We start from the raw sequence: 15,385 nt of genomic DNA on the forward strand, positions 1-15,385 counted from the left end.
TCTCTATACTAGAGGTTTCATATGAGGACATCTCCACAGTATTATGTCTCTATACTAGAGGTTTCATATGAGGACATCTCCACAGTATTATGTCTCTATACTAGAGGTTTCATATGAGGACATCTCTACAGTATTATGTCTCTGTAACTAGAGGTTTCATATGAGGACATCTCTACAGTATTATGTCTCTGTAACTAGAGGTTTCATATGAGGACATCTCCACAGTATCATGTCTCTGTACTAGAGGTTTCATATGAGGACATCTCCACAGTATTATGTCTCTGTACTAGAGGTTTCATATGAGGACATCTCCACAGTATTATGTCTCTATACTAGAGGTTTCATATGAGGACATGTCCACAGTATTATGTCTCTGTACTAGAGGTTTCATATGAGGACATCTCCACAGTATTATGTCTCTGTAACTAGAGGTTTCATATGAGGACATCTCCACAGTATTATGTCTCTGTAACTAGAGGTTTCATATGAGGACATGTCCACATTATTATGTCTCTGTAACTAGAGGTTTCTTATGAGGACATCTCTACAGTATTATGTCTCTGTAACTAGAGGTTTCATATGAGGACATGTCCACATTATTATGTCTCTGTAACTAGAGGTTTCATATGAGGACATCTCTACAGTATTATGTCTCTGTAACTAGAGGTTTCATATGAGGACATGTCCACAGTATTATGTCTCTGTACTAGAGGTTTCATATGAGGACATCTCCACAGTATTATGTCTCTGTAACTAGAGGTTTCATATGAGGACATCTCCACAGTATTATGTCTCTGTAACTAGAGGTTTCATATGAGGACATGTCCACATTATTATGTCTCTGTAACTAGAGGTTTCATATGAGGACATCTCTACAGTATTATGTCTCTGTACTAGAGGTTTCATATGAGGACATTTCCACAGTATTATGTCTCTGTAACTAGAGGTTTCATATGAGGACATCTCCACAGTATTATGTCTCTGTACTAGAGGTTTCATATGAGGACAACTCCACAGTATTATGTCTCTATACTAGAGGTTTCATATGAGGACATCTCCACAGTATTATGTCTCTGTAACTAGAGGTTTCATATGAGGACATCTCCACAGTATTATGTCTCTGTAACTAGAGGTTTCATATGAGGACATGTCCACAGTATTATGTCTCTGTAACTAGAGGTTTCATATGAGGACATCTCCACAGTATTATGTCTCTGTAACTAGAGGTTTCATATGAGGACATCTCCACAGTATTATGTCTCTGTAACTAGAGGTTTCATATGAGGACATCTCCACAGTATTATGTCTCTGTAACTAGAGGTTTCATATGAGGACATCTCCACAGTATTATGTCTCTGTAACTAGAGGTTTCATATGAGGACATGTCCACAGTATTATGTCTCTGTACTAGAGGTTTCATATGAGGACATCTCTACAGTATTATGTCTCTATACTAGAGGTTTCATATGAGGACATCTCCACAGTATTATGTCTCTGTAACTAGAGGTTTCATATGAGGACATCTCCACAGTATTATGTCTCTGTAACTAGAGGTTTCATATGAGGACATCTCTACAGTATTATGTCTCTGTAACTAGAGGTTTCATATGAGGACATGTCCACAGTATTATGTCTCTGTACTAGAGGTTTCATATGAGGACATCTATACAGTATTATGTCTCTATACTAGAGGTTTCATATGAGGACATGTCCACAGTATTATGTCTCTGTAACTAGAGGTTTCATATGAGGACATCTCCACAGTATTATGTCTCTGTAACTAGAGGTTTCATATGAGGACATCTCTACAGTATCATGTCTCTATAACTAGAGGTTTCATATGAGGACATCTCCACAGTATTATGTCTCTGTAACTAGAGGTTTCATATGAGGACATGTCCACAGTATTATGTCTCTGTAACTAGAGGTTTCATATGAGGACATGTCCACAGTATTATGTCTCTATACTAGAGGTTTCAAATGAGGACATCTCCACAGTATTATGTCTCTGTAACTAGAGGTTTCATATGAGGACATCTCCACAGTATTATGTCTCTGTACTAGAGGTTTCATATGAGGACATCTCTACAGTATTATGTCTCTGTAACTAGAGGTTTCATATGAGGACATCTCCACAGTATTATGTCTCTGTAACTAGAGGTTTCATATGAGGACATCTCCACAGTATTATGTCTCTGTAACTAGAGGTTTCATATGAGGACAACTCCACAGTATTATGTCTCTGTACTAGAGGTTTCATATGAGGACATCTCTACAGTATTATGTCTCTGTAACTAGAGGTTTCATATGAGGACATCTCTACAGTATTATGTCTCTGTACTAGAGGTTTCATATGAGGACATCTCTACAGTATTATGTCTCTGTAACTAGAGGTTTCATATGAGGACATCTCCACAGTATTATGTCTCTGTAACTAGAGGTTTCATATGAGGACATGTCCACAGTATTATGTCTCTGTAACTAGAGGTTTCATATGAGGACATCTCCACAGTATTATGTCTCTGTAACTAGAGGTTTCATATGAGGACATCTCCACAGTATTATGTCTCTGTAACTAGAGGTTTCATATGAGGACATGTCCACAGTATTATGTCTCTATACTAGAGGTTTCATATGAGGACATCTCCACAGTATTATGTCTCTGTAACTAGAGGTTTCATATGAGGACATCTCCACAGTATTATGTCTCTGTAACTAGAGGTTTCATATGAGGACATCTCCACAGTATCATGTCTCTGTAACTAGAGGATTCATATGAGGACATCTCCACAGTATTATGTCTCTGTACTAGAGGTTTCATATGAGGACATCTCCACAGTATCATGTCTCTGTACTAGAGGTTTCATATGAGGACATCTCTACAGTATTATGTCTCTGTAACTAGAGGTTTCATATGAGGACATCTCTACAGTATTATGTCTCTATACTAGAGGTTTCATATGAGGACATCTCTACAGTATTATGTCTCTGTAACTAGAGGTTTCATATGAGGACATCTCCACAGTATTATGTCTCTGTAACTAGAGGTTTCATATGAGGACATCTCCACAGTATTATGTCTCTGTAACTAGAGGTTTCATATGAGGACATTTCCACAGTATTATGTCTCTGTAACTAGAGGTTTCATATGAGGACATCTCCACAGTATTATGTCTCTGTAACTAGAGGTTTCATATGAGGACATCTCCACAGTATTATGTCTCTGTAACTAGAGGTTTCATATGAGGACATCTCCACAGTATTATGTCTCTATACTAGAGGTTTCATATGAGGACATCTCTACAGTATTATGTCTCTGTACTAGAGGTTTCATATGAGGACATCTCTACAGTATTATGTCTCTGTAACTAGAGGTTTCATATGAGGACATCTCTACAGTATTATGTCTCTGTACTAGAGGTTTCATATGAGGACATCTCTACAGTATTATGTCTCTGTACTAGAGGTTTCATATGAGGACATCTCTACAGTATTATGTCTCTATACTAGAGGTTTCATATGAGGACATCTCCACAGTATCATGTCTCTGTAACTAGAGGTTTCATATGAGGACATCTCCACAGTATCATGTCTCTGTAACTAGAGGATTCATATGAGGACATCTCCACAGTATTATGTCTCTGTAACTAGAGGTTTCATATGAGGACATCTCCACAGTATCATGTCTCTGTACTAGAGGTTTCATATGAGGACATCTCTACAGTATTATGTCTCTGTAACTAGAGGTTTCATATGAGGACATCTCTACAGTATTATGTCTCTATACTAGAGGTTTCATATGAGGACATCTCTACAGTATTATGTCTCTATACTAGAGGTTTCATATGAGGACATCTCCACAGTATTATGTCTCTATACTAGAGGTTTCATATGAGGACATCTCCACAGTATTATGTCTCTATACTAGAGGTTTCATATGAGGACATCTCTACAGTATTATGTCTCTGTAACTAGAGGTTTCATATGAGGACATCTCTACAGTATTATGTCTCTGTAACTAGAGGTTTCATATGAGGACATCTCCACAGTATTATGTCTCTATACTAGAGGTTTCATATGAGGACATGTCCACAGTATTATGTCTCTGTACTAGAGGTTTCATATGAGGACATCTCCACAGTATTATGTCTCTGTAACTAGAGGTTTCATATGAGGACATCTCCACAGTATTATGTCTCTGTAACTAGAGGTTTCATATGAGGACATGTCCACATTATTATGTCTCTGTAACTAGAGGTTTCTTATGAGGACATCTCTACAGTATTATGTCTCTGTAACTAGAGGTTTCATATGAGGACATGTCCACATTATTATGTCTCTGTAACTAGAGGTTTCATATGAGGACATCTCCACAGTATTATGTCTCTGTAACTAGAGGTTTCATATGAGGACATCTCTACAGTATTATGTCTCTGTAACTAGAGGTTTCATATGAGGACATGTCCACAGTATTATGTCTCTGTACTAGAGGTTTCATATGAGGACATCTCCACAGTATTATGTCTCTGTAACTAGAGGTTTCATATGAGGACATCTCCACAGTATTATGTCTCTGTAACTAGAGGTTTCATATGAGGACATGTCCACATTATTATGTCTCTGTAACTAGAGGTTTCATATGAGGACATCTCTACAGTATTATGTCTCTGTACTAGAGGTTTCATATGAGGACATTTCCACAGTATTATGTCTCTGTAACTAGAGGTTTCATATGAGGACATCTCCACAGTATTATGTCTCTATACTAGAGGTTTCATATGAGGACATGTCCACAGTATTATGTCTCTGTAACTAGAGGTTTCATATGAGGACATCTCCACAGTATTATGTCTCTGTAACTAGAGGTTTCATATGAGGACATCTCTACAGTATTATGTCTCTATACTAGAGGTTTCATATGAGGACATCTCTACAGTATTATGTCTCTGTAACTAGAGGTTTCATATGAGGACATCTCCACAGTATTATGTCTCTGTAACTAGAGGTTTCATATGAGGACATCTCTACAGTATTATGTCTCTATACTAGAGGTTTCATATGAGGACATCTCTACAGTATTATGTCTCTATACTAGAGGTTTCATATGAGGACATGTCCACAGTATTATGTCTCTGTACTAGAGGTTTCATATGAGGACATCTCCACAGTATTATGTCTCTGTACTAGAGGTTTCATATGAGGACATCTCCACAGTATTATGTCTCTGTAACTAGAGGTTTCATATGAGGACATCTCCACAGTATTATGTCTCTGTAACTAGAGGTTTCATATGAGGACATCTCCACAGTATTATGTCTCTGTAACTAGAGGTTTCATATGAGGACATCTCCACAGTATTATGTCTCTGTAACTAGAGGTTTCATATGAGGACATGTCCACAGTATTATGTCTCTGTACTAGAGGTTTCATATGAGGACATCTCTACAGTATTATGTCTCTATACTAGAGGTTTCATATGAGGACATCTCCACAGTATTATGTCTCTGTAACTAGAGGTTTCATATGAGGACATCTCCACAGTATTATGTCTCTGTAACTAGAGGTTTCATATGAGGACATCTCTACAGTATTATGTCTCTGTAACTAGAGGTTTCATATGAGGACATGTCCACAGTATTATGTCTCTGTACTAGAGGTTTCATATGAGGACATCTATACAGTATTATGTCTCTATACTAGAGGTTTCATATGAGGACATGTCCACAGTATTATGTCTCTGTAACTAGAGGTTTCATATGAGGACATCTCCACAGTATTATGTCTCTGTAACTAGAGGTTTCATATGAGGACATCTCTACAGTATCATGTCTCTATAACTAGAGGTTTCATATGAGGACATCTCCACAGTATTATGTCTCTGTAACTAGAGGTTTCATATGAGGACATGTCCACAGTATTATGTCTCTGTAACTAGAGGTTTCATATGAGGACATGTCCACAGTATTATGTCTCTATAACTAGAGGTTTCATATGAGGACATCTCCACAGTATTATGTCTCTATACTAGAGGTTTCATATGAGGACATTTCCACAGTATTATGTCTCTGTACTAGAGGTTTCATATGAGGACATCTCCACAGTATTATGTCTCTGTAACTAGAGGTTTCATATGAGGACATCTCCACAGTATTATGTCTCTGTAACTAGAGGTTTCATATGAGGACATCTCCACAGTATCATGTCTCTGTAACTAGAGGTTTCATATGAGGACATCTCCACAGTATTATGTCTCTATACTAGAGGTTTCATATGAGGACATGTCCACAGTATTATGTCTCTGTACTAGAGGTTTCATATGAGGACATCTCCACAGTATTATGTCTCTGTAACTAGAGGTTTCATATGAGGACATCTCCACAGTATTATGTCTCTGTAACTAGAGGTTTCATATGAGGACATGTCCACATTATTATGTCTCTGTAACTAGAGGTTTCTTATGAGGACATCTCTACAGTATTATGTCTCTGTAACTAGAGGTTTCATATGAGGACATGTCCACATTATTATGTCTCTGTAACTAGAGGTTTCATATGAGGACATCTCTACAGTATTATGTCTCTGTAACTAGAGGTTTCATATGAGGACATGTCCACAGTATTATGTCTCTGTACTAGAGGTTTCATATGAGGACATCTCCACAGTATTATGTCTCTGTAACTAGAGGTTTCATATGAGGACATCTCCACAGTATTATGTCTCTGTAACTAGAGGTTTCATATGAGGACATGTCCACATTATTATGTCTCTGTAACTAGAGGTTTCATATGAGGACATCTCTACAGTATTATGTCTCTGTACTAGAGGTTTCATATGAGGACATTTCCACAGTATTATGTCTCTGTAACTAGAGGTTTCATATGAGGACATCTCCACAGTATTATGTCTCTATACTAGAGGTTTCATATGAGGACATGTCCACAGTATTATGTCTCTGTAACTAGAGGTTTCATATGAGGACATCTCCACAGTATTATGTCTCTGTAACTAGAGGTTTCATATGAGGACAGCTCCACAGTATTATGTCTCTATACTAGAGGTTTCATATGAGGACATGTCCACAGTATTATGTCTCTGTAACTAGAGGTTTCATATGAGGACATCTCCACAGTATTATGTCTCTGTAACTAGAGGTTTCATATGAGGACATCTCCACAGTATTATGTCTCTGTAACTAGAGGTTTCATATGAGGACATGTCCACAGTATTATGTCTCTGTACTAGAGGTTTCATATGAGGACATCTCCACAGTATTATGTCTCTGTAACTAGAGGTTTCATATGAGGACATCTCCACAGTATTATGTCTCTGTAACTAGAGGTTTCATATGAGGACATCTCCACAGTATTATGTCTCTGTAACTAGAGGTTTCATATGAGGACATCTCCACAGTATTATGTCTCTGTAACTAGAGGTTTCATATGAGGACATGTCCACAGTATTATGTCTCTGTACTAGAGGTTTCATATGAGGACATCTCTACAGTATTATGTCTCTATACTAGAGGTTTCATATGAGGACATCTCCACAGTATTATGTCTCTGTAACTAGAGGTTTCATATGAGGACATCTCCACAGTATTATGTCTCTGTAACTAGAGGTTTCATATGAGGACATCTCTACAGTATTATGTCTCTGTAACTAGAGGTTTCATATGAGGACATGTCCACAGTATTATGTCTCTGTACTAGAGGTTTCATATGAGGACATCTATACAGTATTATGTCTCTATACTAGAGGTTTCATATGAGGACATGTCCACAGTATTATGTCTCTGTAACTAGAGGTTTCATATGAGGACATCTCCACAGTATTATGTCTCTGTAACTAGAGGTTTCATATGAGGACATCTCTACAGTATCATGTCTCTATAACTAGAGGTTTCATATGAGGACATCTCCACAGTATTATGTCTCTGTAACTAGAGGTTTCATATGAGGACATGTCCACAGTATTATGTCTCTGTAACTAGAGGTTTCATATGAGGACATGTCCACAGTATTATGTCTCTATAACTAGAGGTTTCATATGAGGACATCTCCACAGTATTATGTCTCTGTACTAGAGGTTTCATATGAGGACATTTCCACAGTATTATGTCTCTGTACTAGAGGTTTCATATGAGGACATCTCCACAGTATTATGTCTCTGTAACTAGAGGTTTCATATGAGGACATCTCCACAGTATTATGTCTCTGTAACTAGAGGTTTCATATGAGGACATCTCCACAGTATCATGTCTCTGTAACTAGAGGTTTCATATGAGGACATCTCCACAGTATTATGTCTCTGTACTAGAGGTTTCATATGAGGACATCTCCACAGTATCATGTCTCTGTAACTAGAGGTTTCATATGAGGACATCTCCACAGTATCATGTCTCTGTAACTAGAGGTTTCATATGAGGACATGTCCACAGTATTATGTCTCTATACTAGAGGTTTCATATGAGGACATCTCCACAGTATTATGTCTCTATACTAGAGGTTTCATATGAGGACATCTCCACAGTATTATGTCTCTGTAACTAGAGGTTTCATATGAGGACATCTCCACAGTATTATGTCTCTGTAACTAGAGGTTTCATATGAGGACATCTCCACAGTATTATGTCTCTGTAACTAGAGGTTTCATATGAGGACATGTCCACAGTATTATGTCTCTATACTAGAGGTTTCATATGAGGACATCTCCACAGTATTATGTCTCTGTACTAGAGGTTTCATATGAGGACATCTCCACAGTATTATGTCTCTGTAAGTAGAGGTTTCATATGAGGACATGTCCACAGTATTATGTCTCTATACTAGAGGTTTCATATGAGGACACCTCCACAGTATTATGTCTCTATACTAGAGGTTTCATATGAGGACACCTCCACAGTATTATGTCTCTGTACTAGAGGTTTCATATGAGGACATGTCCACAGTATTATGTCTCTATACTAGAGGTTTCATATGAGGACACCTCCACAGTATTATGTCTCTGTACTAGAGGTTTCATATGAGGACATCTCCACAGTATTATGTCTCTGTAACTAGAGGTTTCATATGAGGACATGTCCACAGTATTATGTCTCTATACTAGAGGTTTCATATGAGGACATCTCCACAGTATTATGTCTCTGTACTAGAGGTTTCATATGAGGACATCTCCACAGTATTATGTCTCTATACTAGAGGTTTCATATGAGGACATCTCCACAGTATTATGTCTCTGTACTAGAGGTTTCATATGAGGACATCTCTACAGTATTATGTCTCTGTAACTAGAGGTTTCATATGAGGACAACTCCACAGTATTATGTCTCTGTAACTAGAGGTTTCATATGAGGACATCTCCACAGTATTATGTCTTTATACTAGAGGTTTCATATGAGGACATCTCCACAGTATTATGTCTCTGTACTAGAGGTTTCATATGAGGACATCTCCACAGTATTATGTCTCTGTACTAGAGGTTTCATATGAGGACATCTCTACAGTATTATGTCTCTGTAACTAGAGGTTTCATATGAGGACATCTCTACAGTATTATGTCTCTGTACTAGAGGTTTCATATGAGGACATCTCTACAGTATTATGTCTCTGTAACTAGAGGTTTCATATGAGGACATCTCCACAGTATTATGTCTCTGTAACTAGAGGTTTCATATGAGGACATCTCCACAGTATTATGTCTCTGTAACTAGAGGTTTCATATGAGGACATGTCCACAGTATTATGTCTCTATACTAGAGGTTTCATATGAGGACATCTCCACAGTATTATGTCTCTGTACTAGAGGTTTCATATGAGGACATCTCCACAGTATTATGTCTCTGTAACTAGAGGTTTCATATGAGGACATGTCCACAGTATTATGTCTCTATACTAGAGGTTTCAAATGAGGACATCTCCACAGTATTATGTCTCTGTACTAGAGGTTTCATATGAGGACATCTCCACAGTATTATGTCTCTGTAACTAGAGGTTTCATATGAGGACATGTCCACAGTATTATGTCTCTGTACTAGAGGTTTCATATGAGGACATCTCCACAGTATTATGTCTCTGTAACTAGAGGTTTCATATGAGGACATCTCCACAGTATTATGTCTCTGTACTAGAGGTTTCATATGAGGACATCTCCACAGTATTATGTCTCTGTAACTAGAGGTTTCATATGAGGACATCTCCACAGTATTATGTCTCTGTACTAGAGGTTTCATATGAGGACATCTCTACAGTATTATGTCTCTGTAACTAGAGGTTTCATATGAGGACATCTCCACAGTATTATGTCTCTGTACTAGAGGTTTCATATGAGGACATCTCAACAGTATTATGTCTCTGTAACTAGAGGTTTCATATGAGGACATCTCCACAGTATTATGTCTCTGTACTAGAGGTTTCATATGAGGACATCTCTACAGTATTATGTCTCTGTAACTAGAGGTTTCATATGAGGACATCTCCACAGTATTATGTCTCTGTAACTAGAGGTTTCATATGAGGACATCTCCACAGTATTATGTCTCTATACTAGAGGTTTCATATGAGGACATCTCCACAGTATTATGTCTCTGTACTAGAGGTTTCATATGAGGACATCTCCACAGTATTATGTCTCTGTACTAGAGGTTTCATATGAGGACACCTCTACAGTATTATGTCTCTGTAACTAGAGGTTTCATATGAGGACATCTCTACAGTATTATGTCTCTGTACTAGAGGTTTCATATGAGGACATCTCTACAGTATTATGTCTCTGTAACTAGAGGTTTCATATGAGGACATCTCTACAGTATTATGTCTCTGTAACTAGAGGTTTCATATGAGGACATCTCTACAGTATTATGTCTCTGTACTAGAGGTTTCATATGAGGACATCTCTACAGTATTATGTCTCTGTAACTAGAGGTTTCATATGAGGACATCTCTACAGTATTATGTCTCTATACTAGAGGTTTCATATGAGGACATCTCTACAGTATTATGTCTCTGTAACTAGAGGTTTCATATGAGGACATCTCCACAGTATTATGTCTCTGTAACTAGAGGTTTCATATGAGGACATCTCTACAGTATTATGTCTCTGTACTAGAGGTTTCATATGAGGACATCTCCACAGTATTATGTCTCTGTAACTAGAGGTTTCATATGAGGACATCTCCACAGTATTATGTCTCTATACTAGAGGTTTCATATGAGGACATCTCCACAGTATTATGTCTCTGTACTAGAGGTTTCATATGAGGACATCTCCACAGTATTATGTCTCTGTAACTAGAGGTTTCATATGAGGACATGTCCACAGTATTATGTCTCTGTAACTAGAGGTTTCATATGAGGACATCTCCACAGTATTATGTCTCTGTACTAGAGGTTTCATATGAGGACATCTCCACAGTATTATGTCTCTGTACTAGAGGTTTCATATGAGGACATCTCTACAGTATTATGTCTCTGTAACTAGAGGTTTCATATGAGGACATCTCCACAGTATTATGTCTCTGTACTAGAGGTTTCATATGAGGACATCTCTACAGTATTATGTCTCTGTAACTAGAGGTTTCATATGAGGACATCTCCACAGTATTATGTCTCTGTACTAGAGGTTTCATATGAGGACATCTCTACAGTATTATGTCTCTGTAACTAGAGGTTTCATATGAGGACATCTCCACAGTATTATGTCTCTGTAACTAGAGGTTTCATATGAGGACATCTCCACAGTATTATGTCTCTATACTAGAGGTTTCATATGAGGACATCTCCACAGTATTATGTCTCTGTACTAGAGGTTTCATATGAGGACATCTCCACAGTATTATGTCTCTGTACTAGAGGTTTCATATGAGGACATCTCTACAGTATTATGTCTCTGTAACTAGAGGTTTCATATGAGGACATCTCTACAGTATTATGTCTCTGTACTAGAGGTTTCATATGAGGACATCTCTACAGTATTATGTCTCTGTAACTAGAGGTTTCATATGAGGACATCTCTACAGTATTATGTCTCTGTAACTAGAGGTTTCATATGAGGACATCTCTACAGTATTATGTCTCTGTACTAGAGGTTTCATATGAGGACATCTCTACAGTATTATGTCTCTGTAACTAGAGGTTTCATATGAGGACATCTCTACAGTATTATGTCTCTATACTAGAGGTTTCATATGAGGACATCTCTACAGTATTATGTCTCTGTAACTAGAGGTTTCATATGAGGACATCTCCACAGTATTATGTCTCTGTAACTAGAGGTTTCATATGAGGACATCTCTACAGTATTATGTCTCTGTACTAGAGGTTTCATATGAGGACATCTCCACAGTATTATGTCTCTGTAACTAGAGGTTTCATATGAGGACATCTCCACAGTATTATGTCTCTGTAACTAGAGGTTTCATATGAGGACATGTCCACAGTATTATGTCTCTGTAACTAGAGGTTTCATATGAGGACATCTCCACAGTATTATGTCTCTGTAACTAGAGGTTTCATATGAGGACATCTCCACAGTATTATGTCTCTATACTAGAGGTTTCATATGAGGACATCTCTACAGTATTATGTCTCTGTAACTAGAGGTTTCATATGAGGACATCTCCACAGTATTATGTCTCTGTACTAGAGGTTTCATATGAGGACATCTCTACAGTATTATGTCTCTGTAACTAGAGGTTTCATATGAGGACATCTCCACAGTATTATGTCTCTGTACTAGAGGTTTCATATGAGGACATCTCTACAGTATTATGTCTCTGTAACTAGAGGTTTCATATGAGGACATCTCCACAGTATTATGTCTCTGTAACTAGAGGTTTCATATGAGGACATCTCCACAGTATTATGTCTCTATACTAGAGGTTTCATATGAGGACATCTCCACAGTATTATGTCTCTGTACTAGAGGTTTCATATGAGGACATCTCCACAGTATTATGTCTCTGTACTAGAGGTTTCATATGAGGACATCTCTACAGTATTATGTCTCTGTAACTAGAGGTTTCATATGAGGACATCTCTACAGTATTATGTCTCTGTACTAGAGGTTTCATATGAGGACATCTCTACAGTATTATGTCTCTGTAACTAGAGGTTTCATATGAGGACATCTCTACAGTATTATGTCTCTGTAACTAGAGGTTTCATATGAGGACATCTCTACAGTATTATGTCTCTGTACTAGAGGTTTCATATGAGGACATCTCTACAGTATTATGTCTCTGTAACTAGAGGTTTCATATGGGGACATCTCTACAGTATTATGTCTCTATACTAGAGGTTTCATATGAGGACATCTCTACAGTATTATGTCTCTGTAACTAGAGGTTTCATATGAGGACATCTCCACAGTATTATGTCTCTGTAACTAGAGGTTTCATATGAGGACATCTCTACAGTATTATGTCTCTGTACTAGAGGTTTCATATGAGGACATCTCCACAGTATTATGTCTCTGTAACTAGAGGTTTCATATGAGGACATCTCCACAGTATTATGTCTCTGTAACTAGAGGTTTCATATGAGGACATGTCCACAGTATTATGTCTCTGTAACTAGAGGTTTCATATGAGGACATCTCCACAGTATTATGTCTCTGTAACTAGAGGTTTCATATGAGGACATCTCCACAGTATTATGTCTCTATACTAGAGGTTTCATATGAGGACATCTCCACAGTATTATGTCTCTGTAACTAGAGGTTTCATATGAGGACATCTCTACAGTATTATGTCTCTGTAACTAGAGGTTTCATATGAGGACATCTCTACAGTATTATGTCTCTGTAACTAGAGGTTTCATATGAGGACATCTCCACAGTATTATGTCTCTGTAACTAGAGGTTTCATATGAGGACATCTCTACAGTATCATGTCTCTGTAACTAGAGGTTTCATATGAGGACATCTCTACAGTATTATGTCTCTGTAACTAGAGGTTTCATATGAGGACATCTCTACACTATTATGTCTCTGTAACTAGAGGTTTCATATGAGGACATCTCCACAGTATTATGTCTCTGTAACTAGAGGTTTCATATGAGGACATGTCCACAGTATTATGTCTCTATACTAGAGGTTTCATATGAGGACATTTCCCCAGTATTATGTCTCTGTAACTAGAGGTTTCATATGAGGACATGTCCACAGTATTATGTCTCTATACTAGAGGTTTCATATGAGGACATTTCCACAGTATTATGTCTCTGTAACTAGAGGTTTCATATGAGGACATTTCCACAGTATTATGTCTCTGTAACTAGAGGTTTCATATGAGGACATCTCCACAGTATTATGTCTCTATACTAGAGGTTTCATATGAGGACATTTCCACAGTATTATGTCTCTGTAACTAGAGGTTTCATATGAGGACATTTCCACAGTATTATGTCTCTGTAACTAGAGGTTTCATATGAGGACATCTCCACAGTATTATGTCTCTGTAACTAGAGGTTTCATATGAGGACATCTCCACAGTATTATGTCTCTATACTAGAGGTTTCATATGAGGACATCTCCACAGTATTATGTCTCTGTAACTAGAGGTTTCATATGAGGACATCTCTACAGTATTATGTCTCTGTAACTAGAGGTTTCATATGAGGACATCTCTACAGTATTATGTCTCTGTAACTAGAGGTTTCATATGAGGACATCTCCACAGTATTATGTCTCTGTAACTAGAGGTTTCATATGAGGACATCTCTACAGTATCATGTCTCTGTAACTAGAGGTTTCATATGAGGACATCTCTACAGTATTATGTCTCTGTAACTAGAGGTTTCATATGAGGACATCTCTACACTATTATGTCTCTGTAACTAGAGGTTTCATATGAGGACATCTCCACAGTATTATGTCTCTGTAACTAGAGGTTTCATATGAGGACATGTCCACAGTATTATGTCTCTATACTAGAGGTTTCATATGAGGACATTTCCCCAGTATTATGTCTCTGTAACTAGAGGTTTCAAATGAGGACATGTCCACAGTATTATGTCTCTATACTAGAGGTTTCATATGAGGACATTTCCACAGTATTATGTCTCTGTAACTAGAGGTTTCATATGAGGACATTTCCACAGTATTATGTCTCTGTAACTAGAGGTTTCATATGAGGACATTTCCACAGTATTATGTCTCTATACTAGAGGTTTCATATGAGGACATTTCCACAGTATTATGTCTCTGTAACTAGAGGTTTCATATGAGGACATTTCCACAGTATTATGTCTCTGTAACTAGAGGTTTCATATGAGGACATTTCCACAGTATTATGTCTCTGTAACTAGAGGTTTCATATGAGGACATGTCCACAGTATTATGTCTCTATACTAGAGGTTTCATATGAGGACATCTCTACAGTATTATGTCT

This window comes from Salvelinus alpinus, chromosome 3 (genome assembly GCF_045679555.1).
Source record: "Salvelinus alpinus chromosome 3, SLU_Salpinus.1, whole genome shotgun sequence".
Classification (NCBI taxonomy): Eukaryota; Metazoa; Chordata; class Actinopteri; order Salmoniformes; family Salmonidae; genus Salvelinus; species Salvelinus alpinus.